Genomic DNA, 8,832 nt, shown 5'->3' on the forward strand with positions numbered 1-8,832 from the left:
AGGAAAGAAAGCAGCCTTTAATCTTAAACGTCCTTATAATCATTCTGAGGTAAACTGAATTAATAATTTAAGTTTGCTTATACTTAACTAAAAGTTACCTGCATTTCTGAAAAAAAGATGAATATAAATAATCAGAAAAAAGTAACTAAGTTTTTTTTTGTTTTTTTTTTTTTTTGACAGGCAGAGTTAGACAGTGAGAGAGAGAGACAGAGAGAAAGGTCTTCCTTCCGTTGGTTCACCCCCCAAATGGCTGCTACGGCTGGCGCACTGCACCGATCTGAAGCCAGGAGCCAGGTGCTTCCTCTTGGTCTCCCATGCAGGTGCAGGGCTCAATCACTTGGGCCATCCTCCACTGCCTTCCTGGGCCACAGCAGGGAGCTGGACTGTAAGAGGAACAACCGGGACAGAACTGGCGCCCCAACTGGGAATAGAACCCAGGGTGCTGGCGCCGCAGGCGGAGGATGAGCCTAGCGAGCCACTGCACCAGCCATGAGATAAAGTTTTGTTAATAAAACATAACGCTTATAGATATTTTAATTGCAGTAACTGTAAGAAGGAAACATGGTTAAGACACAGAGTGAAGAGGTCACTATGAATCCCCTTATCTTGCATAGAAGACATTATAGTAATCTACGTAGCGATGTCAGTCTAGAGGCCATCTCTACAGAGGTAACTATGAGTTTGTCTTTGTCATGGCAGAGCCTGTAGTGTTTAGCATGTTCAACATGCCAGTATTGTGTGGAGTTCTTTACATTGTCATTTCATTCGCACACTTGCAAAAATCCTGTAATAGAATTATTCCCGTTTTTTTAGATGAAGAAACTGAGGTTCTTAAAAGTTAAATATTTTGCTGGCGCCGTGGCTCAACAGGGTAATCCTCCACCTTGCGGTGCCGGCACACCGGGTTCTAGTCCCGGTCGGGGCACCGATCCTGTCCCGGTTGCCCCTCTTCCAGGCCAGCTCTCTGCTGTGGCCAGGGAGTGCAGTGGAGGATGGCCCAAGTCCTTGGGCCCTGCACCCCATGGGAGACCAGGATAAGCACCTGGCTCCTGCCATCGGAACAGCGCGGTCGCTGGCCGCGGTGCGCTGGCCGCAGCGCGCTACCGTGGCAGCCATTGGAGGGTGAACCAACGGCAAAAGGAAGACCTTTCTCTCTGTCTCTCTCTCTCACTGTCCACTCTGCCTGTCAAAAATTTAAAAAAAAAAAAAAGTTAAATATTTTAAGTACATTTGCACAGCTAGTAAAGAGTCAGACTTTGAACCAAAGTCCAGTTACAAAGCCAGCATTCTTCTCCTAAACTGTGATATAATACCTTTCCTAGGAATAATTTCCTTGGAAATAATGTCTGCCCAGTTTTATGGTACATTTTTCTAAGAATTTAACAAGAATGAAGCATAGTACAACTGTAAACAAAGGAAAGATTCAAGAAAAATAAATTGAAATTTTTATTATATAAACAAAGATAACTGAAAACTAAGTTCTCTTAAATGCAAAGAAATGTGGGGTAATGTACAAATACATGTAAAGGAGCCTATTTAATATAAAGTTGATATTTATAGACATGTCCAGATTACAAAATTATAAAAATGACCTTCCAATCTACCCAACAGATTCAGTTCTATATGATTTGAAAAAAAAGGAATGAAAATAATTCAATAACTTTATTACCAATTGAAATAAACAAATTCTTTTTTTTTTTTAACAAAGCTAATATAGATTTCTTTCGAAAAAATGTTATTTGAAAGACATAGAGATTGAGAGAGATCTTCCATCTGCTGACACATTCCCCAAATGCCTGTAATGGCTCAGGTTGGGCCAGGCTGAACTCAATCTGGATCTCCCACATGGGTGGCAGGGACTCATGCTTGTGAGCCATCACCAGCTGATTTCCAGGGTCTGCACTAGCAGGAACCTTGAACCGGAAGTGAAGTTGGGACTCAAATCCAGGCACTGTACCTTGATGTCTACTTTGATGGTACAGATTTCTGAACACTCACTATCAAAAATTTTTGTTTTTGGGGCCAGCACTGTGGGTTAAAGCCTCGGCCTGCAGCGCTGGCATCCCATATGGGTGCCAGCTCATGTCTGGGCTGCTCCTCTTCCAATCCAGTTCCCTGCTAATGTACCTGGGAAAGCAGCAGAGGATGGCCTAAGTCCTTGGGGCCCTGCACCCACTTGGGAGACACAGAAGCTCCTAGCTCCTGGCTTTAGATTGGCTCAACTCTGGCCATTGCAGCCAGAGTGAACCAGCAGATGGAAGACCTCTCTCTCTCACTATGTAACTTTTTCTAATAAATAAAAAATCTTTTTTAAAAAAGAAGGTTTATTCATTTATTTGAAAGAGTTACACAGAGAGAGGAGAGGCAGAGAGAGAGGTCTTCCATCTGCTGGTTCACTCCCCAATTGGCCACAATGGCTGGAGCTACAGGGATCCAAAGCCAGGAGCAAAGAGCTTCTTCCAGGTCTCCCACACGGCTGCAGGGGCTATCTTCTACTGCTTTCTCAGGCCATAACAGAGAGTTGGATTGGAAGGAGCAGCTGGGACTTGAACTGGTGCCAAGATGGGATGGTGGCACTGCAGGTGCAGCTTTACTTGCTATGCCACAGCACCAGCCCCCAAAAAATAAATCTTTAAAAAAATTTTTGTGTTTTTGAAATGTGATGTAGTTCTGTATTGGTGTATCAACTAAAGTGATGATCTAATTTAATTTCAAGGATATTAAAAATAAATTTTTTTTGTTAACTGCTTTCTAAACATGTAGTATTTTTCTTCATATAACATTTTTGCTATTTCTTAGAAGACCAACACACCAATCTCATAATAGCTGGAATAAAATACTTAAAATGTACAACAGTACACACAATTCCAAAGACTTTTTGATATGAGGGAATCAAATGACCAATGAATTTCAAGTCTAAGTTTGAATGATTTTAATAACTAGTCAACTTACAGTCACTGAGGAGACTGTTTTACAAACTTCAAATTTTAATTCAGCTTAAGTTTATTATTGCAGGCAATACCATGACAGAAAATATAATACTACTTCAGAAAGATAATTCATGTCAACATGTCATGGGGTCATTCCAAAAATCTTTTCCTATATAGTATTCAAATTATCAACCTAAACCATTAAAGGTTATGGTTGGCCAAGACTAACTGAGTCCTAAATACTTAAGACTATTAGGAATTACTGTACTCTACCATGTCAGTCACACGCACAACTATAAAAAGGAGTGTTCAATACAAGTATCACTGGTCTAGCTTACTTATCTACACTTACTGCTGATATGTCTGGAAAGAATACGACAAGTTTAATCACCTGGAATATAATTCTATAAGAAATGACATGAATCATTTGTTCAAAGTACATACAAACAAAATCACCTGAATATGCTAAAATTATTCTATACAACTGTTCCATGTCCTTCATATATAGGAACATGACAAAGAATAGACATCATTCAACATTTCAGGTTTTAAAACTACAATTTATTAGACAGACACTGTGTAGGGGAGTAAACTGCATAACTTTTTACAATTTTAAGAACTACTTTTATTTATTTTTGTTATAATGGGGCACTTTTTCAAAGTGCAGAATTGTTAGTAAAAAATACAATGTAGTTTTCTTTGGGATTATATGATTAATGTATTTTTTTAAGGAAAAGATTTTTAAAGTGGGTTTCACATATTAAAATATAAGCAATTAGAAATGGAATTTAACTACATTTAATTTTCAAGAAGAAGGGGTCCTTACAAGGACTAGTAAGGAAAGCTGGTCATATCTGGGGAAGAAAGAAAAGGAAAATAAGAAGTCTGAATGTAATTCTCCATTTTTGTCACCTTCAGGAGAAACATTTGTTAACAGATAAGTAAGTGAATGAATACAAGTTTTTCTTCAAATTTTTAAAACAGAAGTAACAACTGAAGCTTGAACACTAGCTATGTAAGTCCTAAATGTACTGGTCTTTGCCTCAATCACTGAGGGGCAGATCAAAAAGCACAGGAACTTCTGTTAAATGAAGAAAGGAAGTGACTGTTTATAGAATTTCAGATTCTGTTAATTTATTATTGAACAAAATATATTATCTAACAAATGAACAAAAAATGGTGAATAGGTCATTAAAGAGATTTAGAAAGTGGCAAAAGCATGGTTGCTTGTTTGCCAAAACTTCTACAATAAATCTTTTCTAAATTGTGTGAATGCTACGTACTTTTCATTACTTCATAACCAGAAACACCTAAATCTACATTAGTTAGGATTCTTGTCATAAAGCATTTGATAGTATCTCAATATATTAACACATCTATACCAAATAAATTTTCGTATTAAAATACTAAAAATCAATTAATGAGAATTCTCTCCAAATGACTGGAAACTCCAGTATTCTTCTGAAAAGAATAAAATACTAAGATTCTTCCATGTGCTTCAATACATATAAATGATACTGAAACCTAAAGAATTTTGTTCTATTCCCATTCAAAAAATATATACACACACAATTTTTAAATGTCTGAGCAAACATTGTGAGACGAAAAATAACATATGAATTCATAATGCACAATGTTCATTTCTTCCTCCTTTCTTTTACTGGAGCTTTAGAAAATTGCTTTTTGATGATTTGGCAAATTGTATTTATTTTTAAATGAATCCCATTTATTGAGATTGATAATTCCAGGTTTCATCGCTTTGAAACTGCATTTTCCAATTGTTTCCAATGATAAGTTCTGGCAAAATGTGGTCTAACATGACAGTCAAATAAAGACTCAGAAAAATCAGTTAACCTACTCCATAAATGTAGTAATCTTTTAAACAAGATTCAAAACATTGTAAGAGTAAAGTAAAAAATTAATAGCACAACTGTGACACTAAATTCTTTAAGAACAGGTGAGCATTTAAATAAACACAAAACTATTAAATAAACCTTCCTTTTAAGAAAATCTTTAAAAACTTGGTCATTGTGTCCAAATGTATTTTCTATCTCTGTTATCATAGATGGAACATAATAAAACCAGTAATCAATGCTTATTTAAAACAATTTTTGTTATTCAAGTCACCAAGTAACATGAGAGATAAAACAGTCTGACTTATTTTATAGTACTAGACTGGAAGGAGGGCTCTGGAGGACCATGTGCCTTCTGAGTCTTCAGAACACAGTCACGTTCTCCTTAGTAATGCTTTAGTATTAAGGTCATTTTTAGTAAAAACCAGATCTCAATGAACTTTGAAAGGTGAGTTCATGGTAACTTCTGTGCCAGGCCTCAAAAATGATATGACGAAAATGTTTTCAAAATACAGTGAGAACAAGACCTCACTCTACTTTTGGAGTCAACATTTTAAAAGACAAGCACTCACACAAGGTAGGCACGCACACTTGCATGCCCGCACACATGGAATCGGAAAGACCTCTCACCAGACAGGTATCTACTGTGTAGACAAGTTCTTGTGGGTTTTGCAGTTGTGCTTATATAGTCAAGAAGTTCTCAAAAGACCCTTTAGGATTCCCAACAAAGGTCCAATTAAGAAAGATAGGTTTTTTATTCCCCTACCCCATCTCCCTGCCCTTTAAAGAGAAAAGATTCTGGATTCAGGCTGACTTTTGGAAACCCTTATGCTTCTACGTTATTTTCAAAGAAAAGCATTCCATCTAAGCATTAGGTAGTTAGAAAATTGTTATCTACCCTATATTAAATCACCACCACAGAATAAAGATCTTTGTATAGTCCTAGAATTAAAATCCACTTTCTTATTCTTTCCCTGTGGACTGCAAAAAAAAGTTAAATTCAAATCTGTTGACATTTAAGAGTACCCACTCTGTGGTATGGCATGGAATGCTTTAGGGAGTAACATTCTCATTTAAGTGCAAAGCTTGTATTTCCATTCTGTGAGGATGCAGAAAATATATTTTTCACTGATGTTTCTAGGTAAGGGGCAAAATGAAATGGAATACTAGTAATTATGGTCCATAAATTATACTCTGCCTTTCAACTAGTTCAGGTAAGACTACTATTGATTGCTAGTAAACTCTGGCCATAATCCTTTACTAGGCCAGAAAGGAAGGCAAGGGAACTCATTTCTCTACTCTTCCCCATTTCCCTGACAACAAAAATTTTATTTTTGAAGTATGAATTCTAGGCATACCAAACATTAAATAAAAAGAAACAAATAAAATTGAGTTCTAGGGAACATTAGCTTACTGCTTAAACCTTTAGTTAAAATAAAAGGTAAGTAGGGTTGTAACAGATTTTAACAATGCACACAAAGAAACCTAACCACAAAATTAAACATAAAAGATGCATTGTCCTTTTTGGTTCTTAACACATACAACCCCCAAATAGCAAACTCCTGGTTCTTCTTTAAATAAGCAGATTAAAAACAAGATTAACAAAACATCCAATGCATGTCAAATTATAGCCTCTACTATAAAAATTCTATTGGTTTTAAAACTCTGTTGGTGGCCATATTGGCCTAGAATTTTTAATATAAATGAGACCAGAAATGACAGGGATTGGGGAAGGGAGGTTCCTTCTTGAATAAAGAGAAAAATTTTTATTTACAATGAGTTATCTGAAGGATGAAGAACCAAGTAAGGGCTCACCAAAATCTGAAAATATGATGGAGTTTAAAATACAAGAGTAGTGCTGTATTATTAAAGACTTTAAAAACTTCCAAATATTTTGAAGGAGGTAAAAATATTAACTATTTGAGAAAATTATGTAATTACTAAGTTAAAATGATTTTCTCATGCAGATCTCCAATTTGATAATCTACAGAAATTAAGTTACATATTTTATAGGTATTAAAATAAAATGGCATAGCCATAAGTTATTACAATATAAATATTTGTATCTCTGTGTATAGTATTTTAGAGCTTTGTTGGTTTATATTATTTAGAATGATGGTTTAGTTTTATTAATGTAGTTTGGTTAAAAAACCATTCTATTTGGATACAAGTTGTTAGAGACTTCATTTTATCTCTCAGTTTTCATATTACTGAAGATAGTGAACACTTTTATAACTTTCTTCTTAATTCCAAATAATTCTTAAGGAATTTTTGATTGAGAACATTTCATAAGTCCATTTATACAAATCGACTTTACCACCTTATGTGTTTGAGCAATAATATTCTGTTTAACCTATACTTTTTTTTTTTTTTTTAAAGATGATGATTCCTGGAAAGATCCTAATAAGTAGTTGCTAAAATTTAAATTGCTTTCTAAATAATCTTATCTTAACAGACTGGGAAGCAGATAAAAACAATTGAAAAGTTCCCAAATAACATTTCTAACCAGAAAAACTAGTCAATCCTCCCTACACTCTCAACATAGCTTTGTTTATTTGGAGTAAGAAAAACACTTTTTGATTAGAAAAATAAATTAATCCATTATTAAGTGTAGAAAGTTTCAGAGTTTTAAGCAGACTGGCTGAAATGAGTACACAATAACAATTCTAACCTAGGTTTCATTACTTGGTCATTGCTTTGATTGATGCCACATTCACGTGTGAGGGCTACTATGAGTCAATAGATGGCAGTCCATCGCCTAGTAAAAGAGCTAAAGATGACTAAAATCACCACGCATCTTGCTTTTACTCAAGAATGAATACTGCTTAGCTGCATATATTTGGATACTGCCTATAAGCTGAGAATTTAAATAATTAAAAATTTTATTTAAAAGGCACTAACATATACATACATACATACGTAGACATATCCTTAAATATAGTAGTTTAACATGTATTCTTGCATGGCAAACTCATGAATTTAAACCCACTAGTTATGAGTTGTGATGTTTACTTTAAGATTGTTCTGAAAAATTAAACACAGGATTCCAGACTGGGACACAGAGTTACCAAATTAAATGTGTTATATCTATAGTTACAGTATACTATAATTCCCCCAAAAGGCAAATTCATTGTTTTAATTTACTTTTTCTTAACTATTCGTTTTACAATTTAAGTTTCTTTTTGAAAAGCTAAAATATTAAACTGTCAACCATTTTTACGTTTATAATGAAACCGGTCTTCAATGTCAGTTAGGTGAAAACAATGAAGAGTGACTGTAAAAATAGTACTTTCCACTCTTGAAGTTTTGATTGGAATTCTCTAAATGTGGAGAAAAGTTAAAAAAATGAAAATATACCAAAACTACTAGGATATTACATAATAAAAATAATGCTACATAGTTACAAAGTGATCTTGAAACCTCTAAGATATGATTAAATTCTAATTAGGTTTAGGCTGTAAGGGTTTCATCATACATATTATGTTAGGATAAAAAAAGTATAACCTGAGCACAACATATTCAAATGAAAAACATATGTAATAAGTATGTATAGTGTATATGAGTGTACCGCATAACAATAAAGATTTTAACAAATCCTAATTTGGGATTTAAGGAATAGTTGAGAAACGAGTTTTCTACTGAAAACTTTGAAACACGTTAAATGCAGTAACAAAGGTGAAAACAAACCACCTGATATTTCTGGCTTCTTGAGCCCGTGATGGATTATTAGTTTCAGTCTATTTACTGGTTTGCATTTTACTTCTCTAAAAAGAAAGTAGTGAGAAGAAAGACACACTTTACAAAACTTTGCTCTATTTTTACTAATTATCTTACTATTCATTTCTTTACATGGTAAACTTTAAAGGACAACTTTGAATAAGCATTAATTAATATTACATAACTGTACAATTAAAGGACTAATTATCTCTTGCTCAGCTAACATTTAATACACTTAAACAATTGAGAGGTAGGGCTATGTTGAATTACTGAAATTATTTAAGTTGAATATTAACAGTAAATTGGCTTGATAATAACAGCCAGTAAGATTC

The 8,832-nt window shown here is 34.4% G+C and overlaps 1 protein-coding gene across 1 annotated transcript in view; it reads right to left on the bottom strand.

The window, feature by feature from the left end:
• LOC133770951 (zinc finger CCHC domain-containing protein 7-like) overlaps positions 1-8,832 on the bottom strand; it is a 68,050-nt gene that overhangs the window by 24,606 nt on the left and 34,612 nt on the right. The window lies entirely within an intron of this gene.

The sequence above is a fragment of the Lepus europaeus genome, chromosome 12 (genome assembly GCF_033115175.1).
Source record: "Lepus europaeus isolate LE1 chromosome 12, mLepTim1.pri, whole genome shotgun sequence".
Lineage (NCBI taxonomy): Eukaryota > Metazoa > Chordata > Mammalia > Lagomorpha > Leporidae > Lepus > Lepus europaeus.